A 21,467-nucleotide genomic window follows, 5' to 3' on the forward strand; every position below is an offset into this window, starting at 1 on the left:
TTCTATTACACCCTGGTTATGCTCAGCTCTTACTTTATTTGAGCAGTCTCCTGATTACACTGCAGTCAGCATGTCCTCATTTGAAATAAGTCTCCAGTTCTGACCAGACCTGCAGATACTTGAGATTTGTTCATCACTTTATCACCTGTGTAGTGTACAACCAAGCTGAAAACATTCTGAGACAGGTCTTCCAGCAAAGTCCCAAGGCACTGCTTGAAGGTTGGTTTAAGAGTTGAGATCAAATTTATTTTTCAAATGTGATTTTACTTCGTTCACCATCGTGAAGAATAATAACCTAAGCCACAAGCTGCATGCAGCAGTCCTGCTTCTATCTAATCTCATTAGACGTTAATAGAGTCTCTATCTCTTAGCACCAAGGTACAGCGTTTGCTCTCTCACTGGGATTTCCCTGCCAGTATATGCTATTGTGGTTGTTTCACTTATTGTCTTTCCTAGTTATTGTAATGTCTGTCATTCTTGTAAACTATTAATGACATTAGGCAGCACGTTGAAGTTTTCCCTGCCTTATCTCACTCCAGGTCCTTCCTCTCTTAAAGGCAGCTTGAGTGCCCTTATGGTCTCTATTACTTTTAAAAGCAAAAAGAAGACAGTGCCCTGGCTGAGCAAAGTAAATCCTGCAAGCAAAACCCTGGACTTGGATGTCACTGTAGATACAGGTCACTTCCTGAGGGAGCATGTGCACTGGAGGAAGGAAAAGAGGAGGCACGGAGACAGTTGCGGAGTGTCCCCTTCTGGTCTGGGCCTAGCTTGCCCCCTTTCCCTGGGCGCTACATCTGCAGTCCCTGCACACATGAGCTCTGGGAAGTGATATCCTGCCCTGGTCCCCATTTATTCATACGAACTGGTGCCCCAGCACTGCTGCCTCCTCTCCCAGTGACAGCACTATGCATTTCTGCTGCTTCTTTTGGGAGGGGGGGAGGTGTTTCCCACAGATATCCCATCTGGCCCTTAACAGCCAGGCTGTCATTCCCCTTCCAGAGAGTTTTGCCTGAATGATGACTAATTTCAAATAAAACAAAAGAAGCTCTGCTCCAGACCTTGGGGGTAGATGAACGAGGGGCTTGTCTGAGATGTCCTTCCCAGCTCTGCTGAGGACCAGTTTATCCCAGCATCTGCCCTGTCCTCACTGGGAGGCACCAGCAGTGTCTCGTGATCAACAGGACGGATGGGTTGCAATGTGGGCAGCACAGGCCTGGGCAGGATTGAGCCCTCACAGGGCAAATGTAAGGGAACAAGAGCTAGTAGCTCAAGGAAAAGGGAAATCTTCATTTAAGAGAGAAGGAACGGGTGAAAAAGAAGCTGAAATGTGAAAGTTACTCAAATGTGCTTCTCTTTCGCCCTCCATGTGAGTAGGGGGAGTTGGACTAATACATTTCTCAGATAGTTTCAGCTTCAGCAAATAGGACTGCAGGATGATAGCTAACACTAATTCCATTTCAAAAGTAAACACACTTAGTCAGGTTTTTAATCAGTTTGCCATATTAGCCCTCATGATTTCAGCTCTTTTACCAAAAAAAGCGCCAGCCCCAAATCTTTCTTTTTTAAAAAATAGTTAATTTGAAGAAGCTGGATCTTAATATGGCCCTAATTCTCTTTGATGTTTCCTGTGTAGTTACTTAGAAGCACAATTTGCTGAGTACAAGGTTTTTTTTCATGCAATGTATAATTACCAACCAGCTTTTATACACTAAACAATGATACCATGGCGAGTTTAATGACAGTTTATTGGCATCCCATTGTCATGGCATTACAATGTAAAACATCACTGTGGGCCTCCTGTTGTGGTAATTCCAGAACACAAAATTTAACGTTGCTGTTGAAAAGGCTTTCAACAATTCCAGGAAAAAACATCTCAAATCCCTATGTCAGCATTTCAAAGGCATCTGTATAAATTAAAAATTAACACCTCAGGAAAGGACAAGTTTACAGCTCCCCAAATATTACATGCAAGATGCATGTTGCATTCAGTTGCAAAATCCTTAGTGAGAAGGGCCCACATCCCTCTTTCTGGCATCACTGTAGGGTCTGATCCACCAATTATTTATTTTGCATTATCCATGTGATACATACGAACTCCTTGCTCTGTTTTCTCTGCCGGGAAAGCAGAGCTCGGGATTTTACAATGCCACACCCTGCTCCTCTGGTTGTGACACCCCATCCGGGTGAGAGGTGTGAGCTGCATATTCCCCCAGAGCTCGCAGCAGAAATCTTCACACTCTGCCTCTAGGGAGTGATTAGGCTGAACAGCTGCCTGCATATCCAAAGTGCAAACTGTGCAAGGCAGGGCAGCACAAAGGTGACTTATCTTGCTGCTATCAACTGCCACAATGGTGCACACCTTATCTACAAAACAGGCCTGCTTGGAACCCTTTACTGTTATTGCTACGGATTGAAGCCGTGAAGTTTTTTGAAGCAGCAGTCTGGAAAGGGATTATAAGCCATCTCTGAAGCAGAGAAGCTGCAGTCTGTCTTGGGGAAATGCTGGCAAATAAGCAATGTGCCATCACAGCCCGCCTTAGCTGAAAAGTCAGTGATCTGTTTCCATAAGAGGCTCTGGGTGTCACATAGGCATCTACAATCTCTTTTAAGGATCTGTTGAGGTGGCAGCAGAGCTGGCATTGGTACAGCCCTGACCTAAAGATATGAGCATGTACAGTTTGCAGAGAACCAAAAACGCTGAGCAAAACCCAGACATTTTTGGGTGTGCTGGCCCTTCTCCAGGTCTATGTGTCATGAGTCTTCCTCCTTGTGGTGAGGTAAGAGGATGTCTGTGCAGCTTTCCCCGTGTGCTAGTGTTTCTAGAGGATGTAGCTACACTAGGTTTAAGCTAGCAATCTGGAGCAGAGCAGCCACAGCAGCATAAAGATTTTACAAGATGTGAAACTCGGGAAGGGGTTCATGCAAACAGCTGCAGCCACTGTGCTACCAGTGCCTGGGCTAAGACAAGTGTGGGTATGTCAGAGCTGCAGCTGCCGCATAGCCATACCCCAAGAGGGACTTGCCTTTCAGTCACAGAGAAAGATCTGGACAGATATTGCTGTGACACTGCAGCTGCGAGCTCTCTCCAGTTGTCTACTCCATCCAGCCCCTTTCCACTCCCTCTTTGCAGTGCTGTATCACTCTTGCTCCATCACATTTTATATTCACAAACTGAGGACAGCCAGGTGACCTGCACTTGCATGCTGATCTTTCCTTCTGCAATGTCTTCTGAGCACCTGACACCTCCTGAAGATGCTCCAACCTGTTCCTGTTCCTCATCTCTCCTCCATGAAGATGGGGGCTTCACCTCTGCAGGATGCAGCCCTCCTATGGCTGTGACATCTGCTGTGTCACAAGGAGAGGCTCAGGCACTGTCCTTCAGGGATCAGATCAGTCTCATTTAAGAAAGAAAGGTATAATCTGACACTCCAGTCTCACACCCATTGGAGGCTAACACAGCTTAAGAGGAAACTGAACGATATCTGATGCTCAAGAGAGCCCTGCTCCATGCTAGAGCACCATAACGTGTAGGAAGGAGGAGACAAAGAGAGAGCAACCCACTGCACACATGGCATTCAGGAGGGAAGCTCCAGCAGCTGCTCAGGGCTGGGAGTCTGACAACAGTCACAGCTACGAACAGAGGATGGTGTCAGGGTTAAGTTGCTAGCTTTAGTTATGGAAAAACAGAACTGGATTCTCTGTTCCACCCTAGATAGCCTTGGTTGTCTCATGCAAGTCTCTTCACATAGTTTCCTCTTTGAGAAACATAGAACAGCGCTGTCTTATTCCAAGGGAGAACTGCAAATATAACGGGAGGATCTAGTCAAGGCTCTGTGATTCTGATGGGGTCTAGAAAGGAGAAAGCTAAAGCTCAGCACCTGTTGCATGTAGCTGTGGTATTGCTACATGTTTTTTTTTTTTTCCATTAGTTTAAAATTTTATCTTCCACAGAGGTCTCCACAGATGACTGCACCCATTTTGCCCTGACTTCACTATGGTTTGTCATCCACGAGTCTCACCCACACATGATGGTCTCTCATGAACAGCTCATTTTTCTCCTCTAGCAATTACTTCTTTCAGTGATAAGAGTTGTCTAACAGATCAGGAAAATCCTGAAAAGAAAGCAAATTCCCTTCTTCCTCTGATTTCCTACTTTTCTGATTATTAGTTAGTCATCATTGTGCAAGTAACTCTTGCTTTATTTTATTAAATGTAAACAGAAGCACAAATAGGGCTGCTCGTCTTTCATGAGTTGCAATACAGAAGGGATATGATCAACAAGATAATGCAGATAGGATAAGTGCACAGAATATCACACATTCATAAAAGACATCTTGACAATTATTTTTAAATCAGCTCTTGTGATCTTTCCCCAACCAGCAAAGATCTTAATACCAGCAACAAGATGATTACTCTGCACTTCTTTGACATGCCCCTGTGGTAACAGTCAGGGTGGATTATTTACCCTGGCTGCTGTTGAAAGACTTCTGAAACCAGATGTTAAATTTCCTCTGTCTCTAAAAGCAGGTCCATGTGGGACATAACCAATGTCCCATCCAAGTACATGGATAACCCAGAATGCAAAGTGGATGAAAGCAAAGAGGAGGAGAGAAAGTGAACTTAATCTTCCACCAACAGCAAACGGTTTCAAGCAGTGGGCACCTACATGCTTGCAGGTTGTCCCTCTGCCACACTTCCCATTTCTCTTACCCAAATTCTCACCCATCCTTCTCGCGGTGGGGGGCACAGGGCAAAGCCCAAACCCTTAGCACATCATAAGCAAACCCAACCCAGAAAGGGCCTGTACCTTACAAGCACCCCACAGTGTATTGTCTGTATTTTCCTTTCTCAAAGTTTTCTATGGAAATCTCCTAGAATTAGGAAGGGCACTGCAAGTCTCAAATACTCAGTCATTTGCTAGCTGTCCTGTCCAGCCTGTGATTTCTTCCCTGTAGGCCCCTGTAGGCCACTGAGATACAAAGGACTGCAGCTTACAGAAGTCCAGAAATCTTTCTGTGTCCCACACATGCGCGTATAGCGTAGTGCTGCGATGAACTGTGAGGCAACCTAGGTTGCTCCTTGCTTCCACTCCACCTTCAATAACCATTGAGGCAGGCAAGCACAGTGGTGTCCTGCAGGTGCTCAGTGGGCTGAACAAGGATGAGCAGTATCCACCACTCCTGAGGAGCTGCTGAGAGATGTGCTTAGGCCTAAACTCTTCCTGTCAAATTTCAAGCAAATAACTGAGGCATGAAAGTTCTCCTACTTCTCGTTGCTCACAGTAGAGGGAGTCCAGAATGACAAGCTTAATTATTTGCCTAAGGTTAGGTAGGACAGACCTGCAATGATATTCTGAGATGCTGAATGGGTCATGTGTCCAGTGGACAGCATTCCCACAGCAATGAATTAAGTCTGCTTTCATCCCAGAAAACACTGGCTTCAGAATAAATCCTTGAATATGCCCAATGGAGACAGGCTTTTCTTTAGTTGTCCCTCAGCATCTTTTGGTTTCTAATGCTTAGCACATGCGTGATTGTACTAACTGAATTTGATTTAAAAGTCAGCTCGGATTCAGCTTAGATCAGTTCCTTTTCAAAACAGGTCAACTGAGAAAAGCTACCCTAAGATCAACTCTTATAAGAACTTTTTATAGTTCAAAAAAGTAAACCAAAACAGAAAATGAGCTCCCCCTCTATTTTGGGTATCACAGCTTTCTCTAGTATTTTCCAAACCTCTCAACATAACTTTCAGTAAAATTTGGACTCTGTGTGTCCCTGTGATATTAGAAAAAGAAAGGTAGAAAATAGAAAATCTAGAAAATAGGTTTGGGGCTTTTAGTCTCATAGATGCTTTTAAAATGTTTACTTATGGGCTACAGATGAAAAAGCTAAACCTAAAAGCTTAAAAAAGCTAAAAATTTACTGTCTTCACTTTTGTGTAAAACTGGAATAATTCAGATAAGTGAATAAACTTACAATATTGTGAAAAGCAGAATCTTACTCACTGGCAGGTATGACTAGTAACTATCCATATATAGTTAAGGATAAGCATCAAAGAGAGAAAATACAAGAAACACACAAAAAAAATGCAGTTCAGGAATGTGAATATCTGTATGGAATATGAAAGCAAATCTCTAATGAGCAAGATGGTAAAGCCTGTGGAGTGAAGGCTCAAGGGAACTGGTGGAAGCCCACCACTGGAGACACTTAAAACTTGACAAGGTAATGCCATGAGTAACAGATACTGGGAGGAAGATCTTCATGATGTTCAAATCTTCCTCCAGTCAATTCAAGCTTTCCGATCCCCACTGCCTGCTATTACAGAATCATGGAATCATAGCATCACAGAGGCATCTCCATTTCCCTGGAGATCATCTGGTCCAACCTCCCTGCTCAAACTAAGGTCAGCTACAACAGGTTATTCAAGACTATATCCAGTCAGTTTTTGAATGTCTCCAAGGATAAAGACTCCACAACCTCTCTGAGCAACCTGTTCCAGTGTTTGACCACCCTCACAGTGTAACAGTTTTTTTCTTATGTTTAAACAGGTTTCCTGTATTTCAGTTTGTGACCACTACCTCTTGTCCTGTCACTAGATAACGATGAGAGGAGTCTGGCTCCATCTTCTTTACACCCTCTCATCAGATATTTCTACACATTGATAAGATCTCCCTTATCTTCTTTTCTTCAGACTGAATAGTTCACTCAGCCTCTCCTCTCAAGAGAGATGCTCCACTCCCTTAACCATCTTTGTGGCCCTTTGCTGGACTTACTCCAGTATGTCCATATCCTTCTACTGGAGAGCCTAGGACTGGACTGAGCACTTCAGATGTTTCTCATCAGGGCTGAACAGAGAGGATGGATCACATTCCTCAACCTGCTGTGATTGGCCTTCCTAATGCTGCCTGATGCTGTTGGTCCCCCTTACCACAAGGGCACACTGCTGGCTCGTGGTCAATTTGGTGTCCACCAGGGCCCCCAGGTCCTCTTCTCCAAAGCTGCTTTCCAGCCAGCCAGCCCATAGCCTGTACTGGTGCGTAGGCTTACTCTTCCCCAGGTGCAGGACTCTGTAACCTTTGCTGAACTTCATGAGATTCCTGTTGGCCAATTTTTCTAGCCTGTTGAAGTCCCGTTATATGGCAGCCATTTAAAGTCACAAGCAAACCACTTCCTCAGCCTCTGCTCATTTGCCCTATTCCTTCTTTCATCTGAATATTTCAACTCTGCAGGAGTTACATGGCTGAGTTCCCTAAAGTATGGTATAGCATAAGGTCTGCCAGATGGACCACCTAGAAAATCTAGAAAATACAGTATCTAGCTCCAAAGAACAGTGTTCCCACCACAGGGGCCCTTGCAGTCAATTAGCCCTTGAATATCTGTAGCAACAGAAGGGTTGGGACAGCTCTCTGAACTTCATTCTGCTTCCGTGTCTGCCCTCTGCACCCAGTACTGCTGCCTGAATCTGGCTTCGCTCCAGCACTGCTTTCCCGATCAGGCTTCCCACAGTGGTTGAGGCCAGAGCCTCAGCATACTCCTGCAACTGGCATCGTATCTCCAATTACATCTTTCACTCAGAAAAGTAGAGGCATAGGCAGGACAAGGCCAATAAAATCCCCTCCTTCAGTTAGAAGAATCATCAGCTGGTCAGTCACACAGGGTTATCTGTACGTTCAGTGCGGATGGTTGATTGTCCAGGGGGGCTCTCTGTCAATGGGAGTCTCTGACGTGAGAGTGGAGGAGCTCCAGAACAAATGCAATGCTCTGCTGGTCTAGAGATGGGGCACAGAGCAGTCCCTCAACCCTGCTGACCAGGGAGGGAAAGTTTGATCCCTCCTCGCCTACACATCAGAAACCCATTAACCTGAATTCACACCTGTTGCTTTTCACTCCTTAAGTTCCAGTATTTCCATATCCAATAAAATTATTTTTACTTTGTCACCTCAGCCTGAAGGATCTCCAACTGCCTTATGAGGGTACACTTCATAAACTTAGGAGAGCCTGGCATTCAGTAGCTGTTCACAACCTCTTAAATTTTTTGCCCACTGTAAAAGGGGAGGTAAAATCTCCTGCCAGGACTAGTTATACAGATTGTAGTTTCCTTTTGTGGAAGATGAGACTGATAAATGCTTCAAGTCCTCTCCCCAACTTCTCCCCTCCCATCCTGCAAGTATGGTACTGATGGAGGTCAGCAGTGCACAGAGGGAAAGTGCCCCTACTGCAGTACACAATCAGTTAAATATCAGCTCCCAGGAGCTCGCCAGTCTTTGACATGCTTTGCCTCTCTGCTTGTTACAGTGTGTAACTCATGTAGTTAGAGGCACAACAGTGGCAGCACCTCTGTAAAGCCCTGGATATGCTGGAATTTAAGGGCTGATTATTACTGATCAGTGCTGGGTTCCATGCTGGACTCATGGGATGTTCTCTCAGCCAAAGCCTTTGGATCAGCAGAAAGAGGAAGAAACTCAACCAAAGTATCAATCAAATGTTGCTCCATGAATCCTTACAGAAGGCTTTGGTGGCTGTAATAAATCGCATGGCAAGCTGGCGAGCAGATCTGAACTCTTTTAGTTGAGCTATCAATAAATATGCTTAGGAAGAGCAGAACTTGGCATATCTTGGTGGACTCAGTGAGCTCAGCAACATGGAGGGCTGGCAGAAGTGGAAATGAGCTCAGCCTGTGCATGAATGATGGTAGAAAGTTCACCAGGGATGGGGAAGGCCAACAAAGGCAAGTGGATACCCAGCTAGCAGGAGGGAGGACATCACTGTCCGGAAGGGCAGCTCTGAAGGTTATCACCCTTGGGATTTTCTCTGGGAAACCTCACCCAGAATTGTAGTTTCTCCTCAACTACAGAGGAGAAACTGTATGCTCTCGTCTGTATCCTGAAGAGGAAACTGCAGTGCCAGCATCACTTTTCTTCATCCCATGGATTTGTATCATGCTGAAGGCTGCAAAGGTTAGCCTGACTACCTTCTGTCAGGGAGCAGGCACAAGTATATCATGTCTCATCACATGAGCTCCTCTGCAGAGGAGTAAGACTGCTCAGGGACACATCTCCCGTGAAATGCATCCTGCTCTACAGGCAGCACGGCTAGAGGTAGCTGAAAGACAACCGTGATGCCTCAGTAGTTATGCTTGATGTCTGGGGAAAAGATCTGAAACTGAAACATGCCACCTAACAACAGTCCTGTCTGCATCTGACAGTCACTGGGCATCTCAACTCTGGTCTTTTCACTCTGCTTCCTCCTTCTGCTTGGAAACATTATCTCCTTTCTACAGTGAAACACAGCCACCTTCAATAGCTTTCCCAAAGTAAGTTTTGCTCAACCATGGTGCCAGCATCCTAGCCATGGATGCTGATGTACCCCAACCTGCAGAACAACAGTAGTCCCACGCATTGTCTCTGCTTCAGAGAGACCGTATGAGGCTGCAGCGAGCCCAGGTCCTGGCCCAACCATGCCCAAGATCCCAGAGTCAGACCTTCCTCTCTGCAAGCTGTTGTCACCTACCCTTTGGCCAATCTGCCATCACAGATGCAGATGGCTGCAATAAGAAACGCTTCTCAAGTCAAAGAGATTTATTGACTTTGGGTGAGGGTCAGAAAGGAGCATTTCTCTGACACTGTCTGTTTGATGATTCTCATTTAAGCCACACTATCTTCGCACATTTGGCTGCCAGCCCGAAGCACCAATCCTCCTTGGGCTCTCTCCTTGCAGAGCTGGCTGGGAAGACCAAAAGATAATCTAAGTTTCTGCAAGGCATTTGAGAAGCCTTGCACAAGGCCTTCGCAAGCTCTGCTGCTTGCCGTAATAGACCACGAACACTTTCCGTGCTCTCTATTGCACGTAGCACTGCATCAAGGTATGCCTTCAGAGCCTGCCATCCTTCCGGGCACATCCAGGGCCAGCACCACTCATCACGGGCTTAGCTTAATGAAACTCTTGAGTTTAGCCCCATTCTCTATCTTTTGCTCAGTAAATGGGACCTCATTTTGCAAGATATCCTGCTAATTTGAATGGCCGTACTTGTGAAATGAGGTGCAATGCAACTTGCAGAAGGGTGTCAGATCTGAGTCTCCAGAGGCTAGTCCTGCCTCTCTCCTCTCCTTATACATGCTTCATTTGGCACTGCACCAATTAGAATGAGAATACTTATCTTGCCACAGTACAAAACTCCTAGGAAGAGCCTGGAGTCTTACACACAAAAAAAGGGGTCAAACCACTGCCTGAAATCTTTCCCTTTTATTCCATCTTTCCAGACATTTCTATATATGCTGTTTGGAAATCCTCACAGTTGTTTTAAGTCCTTACAAGGATTTAAATAGGGTTTGTTTTATTATTATTATTATTATTGATATTAAAGAAAACAACTGGTCTATTTCTTTTTTACTATTCCTGTTTGATAAACTGGAATTAATCATATGGACATTTCCTTAGCTACAGTTTAATTTTTCTTCTGTTTGTGTTTTTCTTATGTAGGCAGGAGAGCAGATAAGATGACCATAGAAGTCCTTTTATAGCTTTAAAAATCCATAGACAAAATCAGTGATAATTGTTCTGGCTTCAGAGGGGCAAGACTTTCAACTTTGGAACCTATTCTTCCATGGATCAGCACCTCTGGAGACAAATTGTTCATTGGATCAGAATCCTTCACTGGCACAAACCTGTGCAGGGCTGCACTGAAGTAAGAGTATGTCACCTGGTATTACAGACACTGCTTGCCTGTAGGAGAGTGGACAGGACCCGGCAGAACAAGGCCTTATTCCTGGTTCTGCTGCTATCCAGGAGTGGTGATTCAGATGAGTCCCTTTTTCTCTCAGTGTCCTTTCTGAAGGAATGAGGTAATCATACTGCAGTCCTCAATAAAGTGCATGGAGTAAAAAATGGACTAGGTTAAGATCTCGGTATTATCATCACCACAATTTATATTACCCCAAAATGTGGCTAATACTTTTTCATTTCTTACCTGGCAGTCTGGGGATAACAAGGGCAGACAGTGAGAAGGGTGATTTGGACAATAATCCATATGTTGGAGTTTCGATTAAACTTCCTTTTTCTGTTCTGACTTTATCACGTGCATCTAGCAAAGGACTTATGCCAGACTTAGCATTGTGTTGTTTCCTAATGTGTTGGAAGACACTTTCTTCTCATCTTTAACTCTCCTGTTCATTACTCTTTCACTGACTCCTTTAACCTCCCTTATCAGACACCTACACATTCTAGCTTCTAATTTATATTCATTGCCATTACCTTCCCTTATTTTTCCTGGGCACATGCTGACTAGTTTTGTTTTTTTAATACTTTATTTCCTCTTCCACTTTGCTGTGGAATGGGAAAAAATTTTGCTCGGTACAATTTTTCCTGTTAGGGAAAACAGCGTCATGGAGGTCCATAAAAAAGGAATTACATTCCACTCATCTTCTAAAATCAGCTGCATCCTTCAGAACATTTCAGGTAGATCTCTGAAGATGTCTTTAATGGTGGAAGCTATGACTTTTCTAATGTTAAAGCAGCCATGATGCACAATAAAGTAGACCAATATTTCAGTAATTTTCCACAATATTCTTTGGCAATATTCTTGCTGCTTCATTTGCTTAAGAGTGCAGGGCCCAGTTGTACACATGCTTATTCAGCTGAGGTATGCCACTGTGATCGGGACAGCTTCTTGCCTGATGAACAAGGACTCACAGAAGAACGCATTTGATAGATCTGCCATCACTCAGTCCAAATCAACCCTTCTGCATTTGAAGATATAATGTGAGTATTTCATTGATTCCATGGAAGTAGTTGCTCAGATGCTAAAAGGAATAATGTCAAAGTTTACTCTTTCATGGACTCTGAAGTGTGAAGGTGGAAATCTCCAGGCAGGAGTAGCTGCAACACAGGTTTCCCCAAGGAGACAGGAGAGTCAGCACTTCTGCTATGCCTGTGCAGCCTCACCTCCACAGAATAAGAGAGGAGGACATGGTTTGTTTGTTTGATTGACTGATTATCTTGCTTCTGAAGACAAAGAACCACAAGGTCCCCTGTGCCTCAGTCACATCTGGATGTGAAGTGCAAAGTGATTTGACCATTCCCCCAAAGTCGGTGTGTTGCCAGGGGGCAGCTGTAAAGGACAAGGCCTGTTCCTCATGACATGAACCAGTGCATTACTAAGACTAACGATGAGCAGGGCCTGCACACACCTTTTGTGACCTTTGCGAGGAAAGCAGCTCTCATCTCCTCCTTCCTGAGGAAAGGGAGGCACCTTCCGCGTCCTTGATGTAGCTGGAAAAAATGGGTCTTAGGATGCAAGAGAGCTGACCAGGGCAACGTAAGAGGACAGTACTGGAGCAATGAGCAGAGCTCATAAATCTCACATCCTTGTCTCTTGAGTGCTTCTGATTTGTTTTAACTTAGCTCCAAAGGTGAGGGGCAGCTTGGAGAGTTGGAAATGTTACTGCAACACCTGGATGAACACGACAGGAATAACGCCTTTTGATTAAACCCAGCAAAGTCCCCAAGCTTTGCCCTTCTAAGAGCCCAGTCAGCTGAGAAGCAAGCTGCTAAGTTCCCACTGGAAGAGATGCCGTGCAAAGGAACCAGCAGGAAATGCTGGCCCAGACGAAGAGCTGACTGTGCCTGCCTCACCCCCCTTTAATGTACAGCATCAAACCTGTCTCCATGGGAACTATAAGGGCAGAACTTGCCTTTGCCATCTCAAACTGAAAGGGGAAAAAAAAAGTAAAAGAAAACAATGAGCCTCACAGCAATGTGATTCTGAGCAAACTGAGCCTGAGCAGATGGAACGAGAAAATGCCCCTTCATCACCCCGGTGGTCTTTTGCTTACTCTAAGCATGGATGGATTCCTTATCCTGCAGCTTTGCCACAGCAGACAACAGCTCCGGTGCTTGCTGCTGTAAGCTGTGTTGTCATAGCACAAACACTGAACAGTAGTCACTGGCCATGACTTCAACTTTGCAGTGTTTGGACGAACATGACTTTTGCCCAGCCAAAGACTGAAAGACAGGCACCAAATCAGGGAGGCAGGCAGAGGGAGCGTGGGGAAGCAGACGGCAATGAGGATGCATGTGTGAGTGGGACAAAGCATTGATTTTTCAGAGGTGTTAAGCCTACGCAGAGCGCATTTGACTTTTAACAATGCTGTGGGTGTTTGAGTACCTTTGCAGATTGGGCCAGACGGAGGAGATGAGGGTATGGTGGAGTAGGTGTGGATGTGCTAAAAAGAAGGCAGGGCACGGAACCCCTGCCTTGGCGCTGTGAAACAGAGGCAGGGATCTTGGGAAGGAGAGGGGAGAACCCAGAAGAAAAAGCATTCCCTGCTTGACTTTATGCAGTAGATCTGGGTCCAACCCCCGTTTGCAGCAAATCACACCAACTCATGGCTTTGTAAAACCCAGATGATCTGTGAATAAACAAGCACTCCTGTCTGCATCAGGCTGCAGGAAAAACACCCCAACATCCCCAGCACAGAAGACCAGCAGTCAGATTTTCACTATTATCCTCCCACCCTTGCCTTAAAATAGGACTCCAGTGGGCTGTAGCTGCACCCTGGCATCATGTTGCCCTGCGTTCAAGAGTGACTCTGGAGAGCAGCTGCCACTCTACCACCCATCTCCATTAGCATGTGAGCCATTGGGTGAGTGCACCTCCCGCTATTTTCTCTAATTGTTCCCCTAATCAAATAAAATTGTCAAAGTTCAATTTGTCTTCTTACAGATTAATCTGCTTTCTGCTGTGCGTTGCTGCCTGTGTCTCTCACTGCAACCCATGTGTCTGCAGCCATTCAAATTCATTGGCGTTGAGGAGGGGCCTAAATTAGATTATTTGTCTAATAACAATAAGTCTAATGGAATTATATATATGACCAAACTAAAATCAGGCACTTTGAAAATATTGGTTTCAGTTTCATGTTAGTCATGCAAATAAGCATATGGCTCATCCCCTTCCCATCTCCTGCCCCACACGTTAAGGCTCCTGTGGAAGGAAATCTGCCCTCTGCACTGAGGTAAAAGTTAGATCAGGAGAAGAACCACCAGCTCTTTCAGAAAAAAGGCAGCACCACAACAGAATGCACCAGAACGATGAGAGACCACCAGGAAACAGAAGTGCAAGCAGATTAAATGTGAAAGCTCCACAAAGGTTCTTCCAACTAAATGCAGCCTGTCTATGTAAATACCATCAGTCACGTAAACCCACATCTCAGCAATCTCAGAGCTGCAGCTGGTCCTAAACTAAATGTGGATTATACCATTCTTATGGTTTTATTCCCACACATGTACAAGAGGTAGTAGCAGAAAATATGCCAGTGTTCAGTTCTCTGGATACCTGAGGGAACTGCCCTGCTTTTCAACTCCAGAAGTAATTCATGCCTGGTGAGATATGATGTCACACTTTTTTTTTCTTTCTTTTTTTTTTTTTTTTTTTTTTTACATCATCAAAGAGGAGGAATCAGACAAGACAGCTGAGGGCAAGCATAGGCCACAACCTACACAACCTACAAGACAGTTGCCTCATGGTAGAAGTTGCCACCACCAGGTAACCTCACTTGGACTAAAATTTTGAGTGTCAGCGCAGAGCAGGCAGATAGGGTCCCCTTGCTTCTCAGCATCCTCCCAGTCAGTGTTCAGAGTGAAAAACTCCATTTACTAGAGCAATCAACCAGGTTTCTAAATGAGAAGCTAATGAGAACTTTGGTTTCAAACACAAACCCACAACAAAGATTTCCGTATTGTGTAGCATGACAGTTCGATGTGCAAGGCAATATGTTGCCTCCTCACACCTCCTTGGTATACACTCCATACCCTTCACTTGCTGCTTCTGCAATGAAGGAGACTGGAGGAACCACAGTCAGCCCTGCCAGAGAACACCTCCATCTTCGTCATAAGCTTCCTGGCCTCCTTCCACCACTCGTGCACCACAGGACTGGGAGCCAGAAAACCCTGCTTGTCCTCTCTGCCATCCCCAGCACTACCTCAAGCTGTCTCCAGACCAGGCTCAGGTCAGGAGTGGAGGAGTGCGCAAAATGTGAGAACACTGAGGTGTCTTCTCAAGGGAGAGGAGGAGAATTCCTATCTGCCCTTCTCCGGCATCCCTCTCACCACACCCTCCCTACAGTCCTCTGTCCTGCTTCAGCTCGTACCTCCCTGATGGCTGCGAACACTTCACTTGTTGAATTCACTTGGCAAGCCCTTGTAACAAGTCTGAACAGACCGCTCCTGCCCCACAGGACTTCCACCCATTCTGGCAGGCACCCTTACCTGGAGGAGTACCTTGCTCTTTGTCCTGTCTCTCTGATTCCCTGGAGATAGGGACTACTTGGAAGAGGGGAACACACGTGGAAAATTCAAGGCGTGACAGGTGGCTGCAGAACACAGGAGAAAGGAGGAGGTGGTGCAGAAACAGTGATGGCACTTGCAGGAACACAGTTGGCGGAGATGTTTGGCATGTACAATTTAGAGACTTCCTAGAGGGCTTTAATGAGTGAACAAGCGCAGTCAGTTCCCTGCTCTTGTTACTTCTAAATCAGTGTTTACAAAGTACTGGGGAAATTAAACTATTTATGTCTATCCCCAGTAGGGGACTGTTTAAGGAAATAAGATAAACATACCTTAGTGTGTAAATACTTATTATTTAAGCAAACACATAGGTTCACTCATATGTTTGTTTTTCAAAGGAATTACTGGGCAGCATTGACAGTGCTGAACTCAGGCTGGGAGCAGAGAAAGGCAACAGAGAAGATCTTTTGAGAGGAGAGGATGGCTGGTGCTGCTCCTTGCACATAGCAGGAGTTCCCCCTCCTGGTGGGCACGCTTCGGGGCACCCATCCCTCGCTGCATGTGGGCAGTGGTCAGCACTCTGGGTCTGCAGCCTTGCCGCGGCTGCTGCACCACATGTCTTCCCACACAAGCTCCCTACAAAATCCAGAGACACCTTCCATGGAGACTGACCCTCGGATGCGGCTATTCACCATTCTCCAATACGATGACAAAGTCAAATAACCTCCTAAAAATTCTGCTCTGCATATGCTATCCCAAGCAAAAATAGTCAGCTACTCTAACATTGAGTAGAGAAAATCATTCTCCTTCAAGATGATATTCAAGATGATACACAAAATGATATTCCCATTAAACGAAAAACATTTTATTCTAAAAGGAAATTAAGTCCTTAGGACATCACATACTTCAATGCACTGCCCAGGCCAATTACCACTGCTGTGTGGGGCTTAAAGCTGACAAACCAGGACCTACCCCCTCCTAGATGCCCTGAAGCAGCAGAAACTTGCAGCTGTGTAATGTTTTAATTACTCAGCCTTCTATGAAGTTTCCATGGGGAAGTTTGTTTTGGAGCTGCGAAAGATGCCTTGGGGGTTAAAGGAAATGACACTAGTTCTTCACTCACAACAGTTCCCTCTCTCCTGGCGTCAGATCTACAAACTGGCTCCTCTCCCAGTACCTGAATCAAAGCCCTCAGAAACGAATAGAACAACTCCTGCTAACTTCCCTCAGCTTTGGAGTAAGTGTGGGCAAAGTCGGTGCTCAGCAACAATGAAATGCTTAGCCTGAGCGACACAAGCTTGGTACAGATAGCGTGGATAGCTCAGATGTGACAGGGAGAGCTCTGCACTATGGACGCTGGGGCATGACTCTCAGAGCACAGATTTGTCTGAGTTCCCATAGCTCCACTCCTGGAAAACACCTTCCTCCAGCACCTTCACTTAAGCAAAGTTTCCTATTCCTGCAAAGCCTGACAAGCCTTTCTGCCAGTAAACTTTTCCAATAGCACCAGACTCCTACTTTGTCCCAGCCAGCATAGTGCTTTTCACCTTCCTACGGATAACTCCTGACAGTTCAGCAGTTTGCAAAACGTAGTTAGTTGAACAGACCCAGTGGCATCAAAGCTAGCAAGTCCACACTTTGGTAACAAATGCCAATACAAAACTCACGGATGGACAAGGAAGTATCCTCTCCACTCCCCAGCCAGCTGTCTGTACCACGGCCCACACATCAGATCGCCCCTCCCCAACTACCCCCACACACGCAGCAGCCCAAATCTGCAGGGTTCTGTGCCAAAGCTCCCGGCACTTACAGACGCCCATTTAATTCCACATACAAATGCACATACAAATGCACAGCTACATTTCTCTCCATCTGGACGCACAATTACAACGACGGCCATTCACAACCAAACTAGGCACGTGCACTTTCACAGGTGCCGTCCTAAAACAAAAAAAATCTCGCGAACAAAACAAATCATAAGATACAAGTCAAAGCCAAGCCCAGTGCGAGCGCCTCTTCCCCGGTGCTCGCGGCGCAGCACAGCGACGCGGTCGCGCAGCTCGGCGGGACGCCCGCGAGCAGCTCCGCCGGCAGCGCGCCCCGCGCCCCCCCCGCCCGGGGCAGCCCTCCCGCTGCGCGGGCGCGGGGTCCCCGCCGCCTTACCATGGCCGTGCGAGAGCCCCGCGCCGGCGGCGCATGGCGCGGCTCCCTAGGCGCGGCTCCGCATCCCGGCGGCGGCGGGGCAGCGCGCGGCGGCGCGGCCGCGGGGCGCTCTGCGGGCGCGGGGCGGCGCGGCGCGGGGCGCTCTGCGGGCGCGGGGCGGCGCGGCGCGGGGCGGCGGCGCTCTCCGCTCTCCGCCCGGCGCCGCGGCTGCAGCGCTGCCTGGGGGCCGCTCCGCGCCCGCGGCCGCCGCCGCAGGGACCGCCCGCCGCCGCCCCGCCCCGCGCCGCCAGCCCGCCCCGCGCCCCGCGCCCGGCTGCGGCCGCTCCCGCGGCCCCGGCCCCCGCCCCGCGGAAAAAAGTTGGGGCCCGTCGCCCCCGAGTGCGGCCGGCCCGCGGCCGAGCTGCCCTCCCCGGCGCGGGCGGCCTCCGGGCCAGCGCACGCACAACCGCGCTGGTCTCCTTGCGCCCCCGCCGGCCCCGCTCTCCCGCCAAGCGTCCTCCGAGCTTTCTTCTAAACGCTGTGGGTCGAGCTAATCCCCCTCGATCCCTCAGCAGACTTTCAGAGGCTTCCCCATCCCTGGCCTTTAAAAGTCAATTTCAATGTTTGTTTTTTTTGTTTTGTTTTGTTTTTTTTTTTCCCAAGAAAATAGAATGAGTGAAACGGTGCCCAGTGAACCGCTGGGAGCATGGTTTCCACTTGCAGTGTCAGCCCTGCTCCTTTGACATTGTTAGAGCTTTGGCAGCTGAAAATCTGGCCCTGGGACCCATACAAACTTTGGCTTGGCGCAGGTGTAAACCAAGATCCAGCTCATCATCTGAATTTTTAAAATACCTACTGCAACAATGGACTGAGCGTAAAAGCAGAATCTGAGCAGCTCCATCTTCAGGTGTAGTTGTCTTCTGGATCTGAATTCTGTGTTTTAACTTTTTTTTTTTTTTTTTTTTTTTGGGGGGGGGGGGGAACCAGTTTTCAAGCAACACTGCTTTTGCACAATTTCTTCTTTGAAAAGCGTCTGTAAACATCTTGCCCTGAGGCTCGTACTGATAACTGCAGGGAGGATTCTGACTAGACCTGCTTCTGAAAAGGCAGAGAGATTTTCCCAACTGCCAGTGCTCAGCTCCAGGTTCTCGCTGGATTCCATTCATCACCAGGATGATGACCTTAGACCTCTAAGTCTACATGAGGCTGGAGGTCCTACATGAGACTGGAGGTTCTCAGTTCCCTCTCCACAACGATATGGGCTCCATACTGTGCCCTAAGAAACACAGACAACAGCCACTGATGATATGAATAATTCACAAAAGGTGACCCACCCCCCAGGGCAGACCTTTGACTTGGCCTTTCCAGCCTAATGCTGCTTTCTTTGGCCACAAGTGTCAGCAGATCTGGCTCCAAGAGACTGGGTCTGTTGAGTGAGATTCACAGCATCAGTTCAGGCAGGTTGCTGCACTCACGTAGCACCTCCTGGGCACTGTGGGTCACCTGCTGGATGCCCCCAAGAGAGCTCCCTGTAACAGGATGATCCAGAGCTGTACATGCAAGTTCAAGAAAGTAATTTAATTTGTAGCTATTCTTTTCATGTTCTTTAATTACAATGTAGGTGTTTCCACCTTGAAAAAGGATCTTTCTGAAGGTGTTTAAGTGCAGAAGGAACCCAATATATGTTGCTGACAGAAAAAATGTGTAAGATTTCAGAAGCTGAATGGATATTAAACTCAATTTGTTATCAACTTGTGTGTAATAGGACACACATTTAAAAGGTCTGAGTTTTTTGGGAGATATCTTTCAGCTGCCTTCTCTGAAAATTTGGCGGTATTTTCAGTTCTGACAAGACCATTGCATGAAAACATGCCTTGCGAAGATGCCAGGCATCTCATTTTTCTCATGCATTTGTTCATCACTATAGTAACTACAAGACAGATTAAGAATAACATTAAGAAAAGTAAATCTGGGATTAAGTCTATGAAGAAACACCTTATCGTAGTTTGGGTTCTCTCAGTTTTGTACCACCAAGCACAAACTGAATCAGGGTGGTCTGGATGGGGCTGAGAAGGGTCACTTTGAAATGAAGGTTAAAGCATTAATGAAACAAAACTGTTTTGCCTCCATTCTGTTCCCCATAGCAGTAGCATGAGCTTTCTGGACCACTCACTATCACAGCATCAAGCTTCAGTGAAATCAATATTTATTTGGCTAGACCTCTGTTCATAGGAATAAACAGTTGTAGTTCTTCCTGACAAAATCTTAGTCCTCAGAGCAGCTGCTCACTTGCCTTCATAGTTGTTCTGAGTCAGGATCTCAAAGAGCAGCCTGATAAAGTAAGAATAAGCCTGATAGGATAGAAGGAAAAACATCAGAGCATGGAGCCCTAAGATAACCCCCTACTTCAGTTTGTGCGTGAAGTCAGATGGGTTTATGTGCAGGTGTTTAAATGTTTTATCGGATCAAAGATACGCAGCACCATGGAGCAGGAATAAAGCTGTTCACACACATTCACCAAGATAGGGAGTGATAGAAAAAGAGAACTGAACAACTATTTCTGGTGGCGCTGCAGCGAAATCCCCCAAACTTTCTGACCCACCATTGCTGTCTCTTCAGGAGTTTTAGAGAAATGCACTTTGAAGAGCTGAACATCAGAAGTCCAGAGCTTGCAGTGAGAGGATCAGTTCTTGCTACTTGGCGCTTTAGGGCTCAATCTCCCTGGGCATGGTGGCTGGCGTCAGTCATGGCTTACGTTGTCCCCACGGCAGTACAAGCACAGCTCCTCTGTTTAACGGGTGACTCCAGGCTGCACCCCTCCATCACACAAGCTGTGGGTCCTAGTTGTTCTATCTCTGTTACCCAATACCTTACTTATGACATTTGGTGTGCCTGTGTGGCCCATATTTGGAGGTTAGAAATGTTCTGTACAGTGAGTGTCAACTATATACAAACCACCTCTCCATCCAGGCAAAACCAGATCACCTAAGGCAGCAAAGTGTTTACTGTCTGTGGAATAGGAAGGGTGGCTCTTTCTTGGAGGTGTTATGACTAAGGGTGTCATGACTGGTCTTTTGCAGAAACCTGAACATGACTGATCCCCTTGGGTAAAGATACCTGTGTGCAAATGGTCCCTAAGCAGAGGGAAGTTGCATGCAACTGCTCCTCTTTATCACTGGTCTTAGGATCCTGGCACCCTCTTTGCTTTACTGAGTGCAAACCATGAGTGGGGAATGGATTTGAGTACATGAAGGAGGCAGAATGCAAGATCCTTTTATTACTGGATAATTCTGAACCCCAGCAATAGGTCAGACTGCACCCTGTTATCGCTTTGGTCATTTTACATCACACCCTCTTTTAATGCAGATCCTCTCCAGGATTATCAAGAGGTTTGTTCAGCCTGAATGGGATGCCTACAAAGATTTAATTAAAATTTTAAAATGAAAAAATTTGAAAGGATTATAGAAGGAGAGAAAGCAATGGCTTTTTTTTTTTTTTTTTTTTTTTTTTTTCTTTTTTTCCTTCCTCTTTTTTTCCTTTTGTAACAATAATGAGATCTAGTTGGAAAAAAAAAATTTTGAGTGATTCATCAGGACTGAATCACCATCACTATGCAGTGGAATTTGCTGTCTTTGCTCCTGCAGTAGTAACTCTGTACAAACTGGCTGTGGTTTCAGACACTGATATAAGACAGACAGGGGAGATAAAACCAACTTGACTGAAACACTTTTTGGAGTACACAGCATGGCCCCTTTGAACACAGCATGGTCTTCTCTACCCAGTTGTATGAGACAGATTATATTAAAAAGAAAGCCTGAATAAATTACATTTTTTAGGCTTACACCTGCATAGATCTGGTAGTCCTCCTGCTCTGCTAAGGAAGAACTTCTTCCTTTTTTTTTTTATTCCAATTTAAATGCGAGTGTCTCTGCTCTCACACTTGGAGGTTACCTCTGAAGTAAGCACTGTTACTGGACCACCACATCTATCAGCATTCAGATCTAGGCTGAAAAGTCCAGTCTGAAATTTGAACTCCTCAGATTTATT

The 21,467-nt window shown here is 46.2% G+C and overlaps 1 protein-coding gene across 1 annotated transcript in view; it reads right to left on the reverse strand.

The window, feature by feature from the left end:
• HTR4 (5-hydroxytryptamine receptor 4) overlaps nucleotides 1–17,458 on the reverse strand; it is a 140,766-nt gene extending 123,308 nt beyond the window's left edge. Inside the window, exon 1 of the mRNA XM_062587507.1 lies at nucleotides 17,442–17,458. The gene's annotated coding sequence lies outside the window, so the exon portion shown is untranslated. The remainder of the gene's footprint in view (nucleotides 1–17,441) is intronic.
• Between the last annotated feature and the right edge of the window lie 4,009 nt (nucleotides 17,459–21,467).

Source organism: Rhea pennata, chromosome 14 (assembly GCF_028389875.1).
Source record: "Rhea pennata isolate bPtePen1 chromosome 14, bPtePen1.pri, whole genome shotgun sequence".
Lineage (NCBI taxonomy): Eukaryota > Metazoa > Chordata > Aves > Rheiformes > Rheidae > Rhea > Rhea pennata.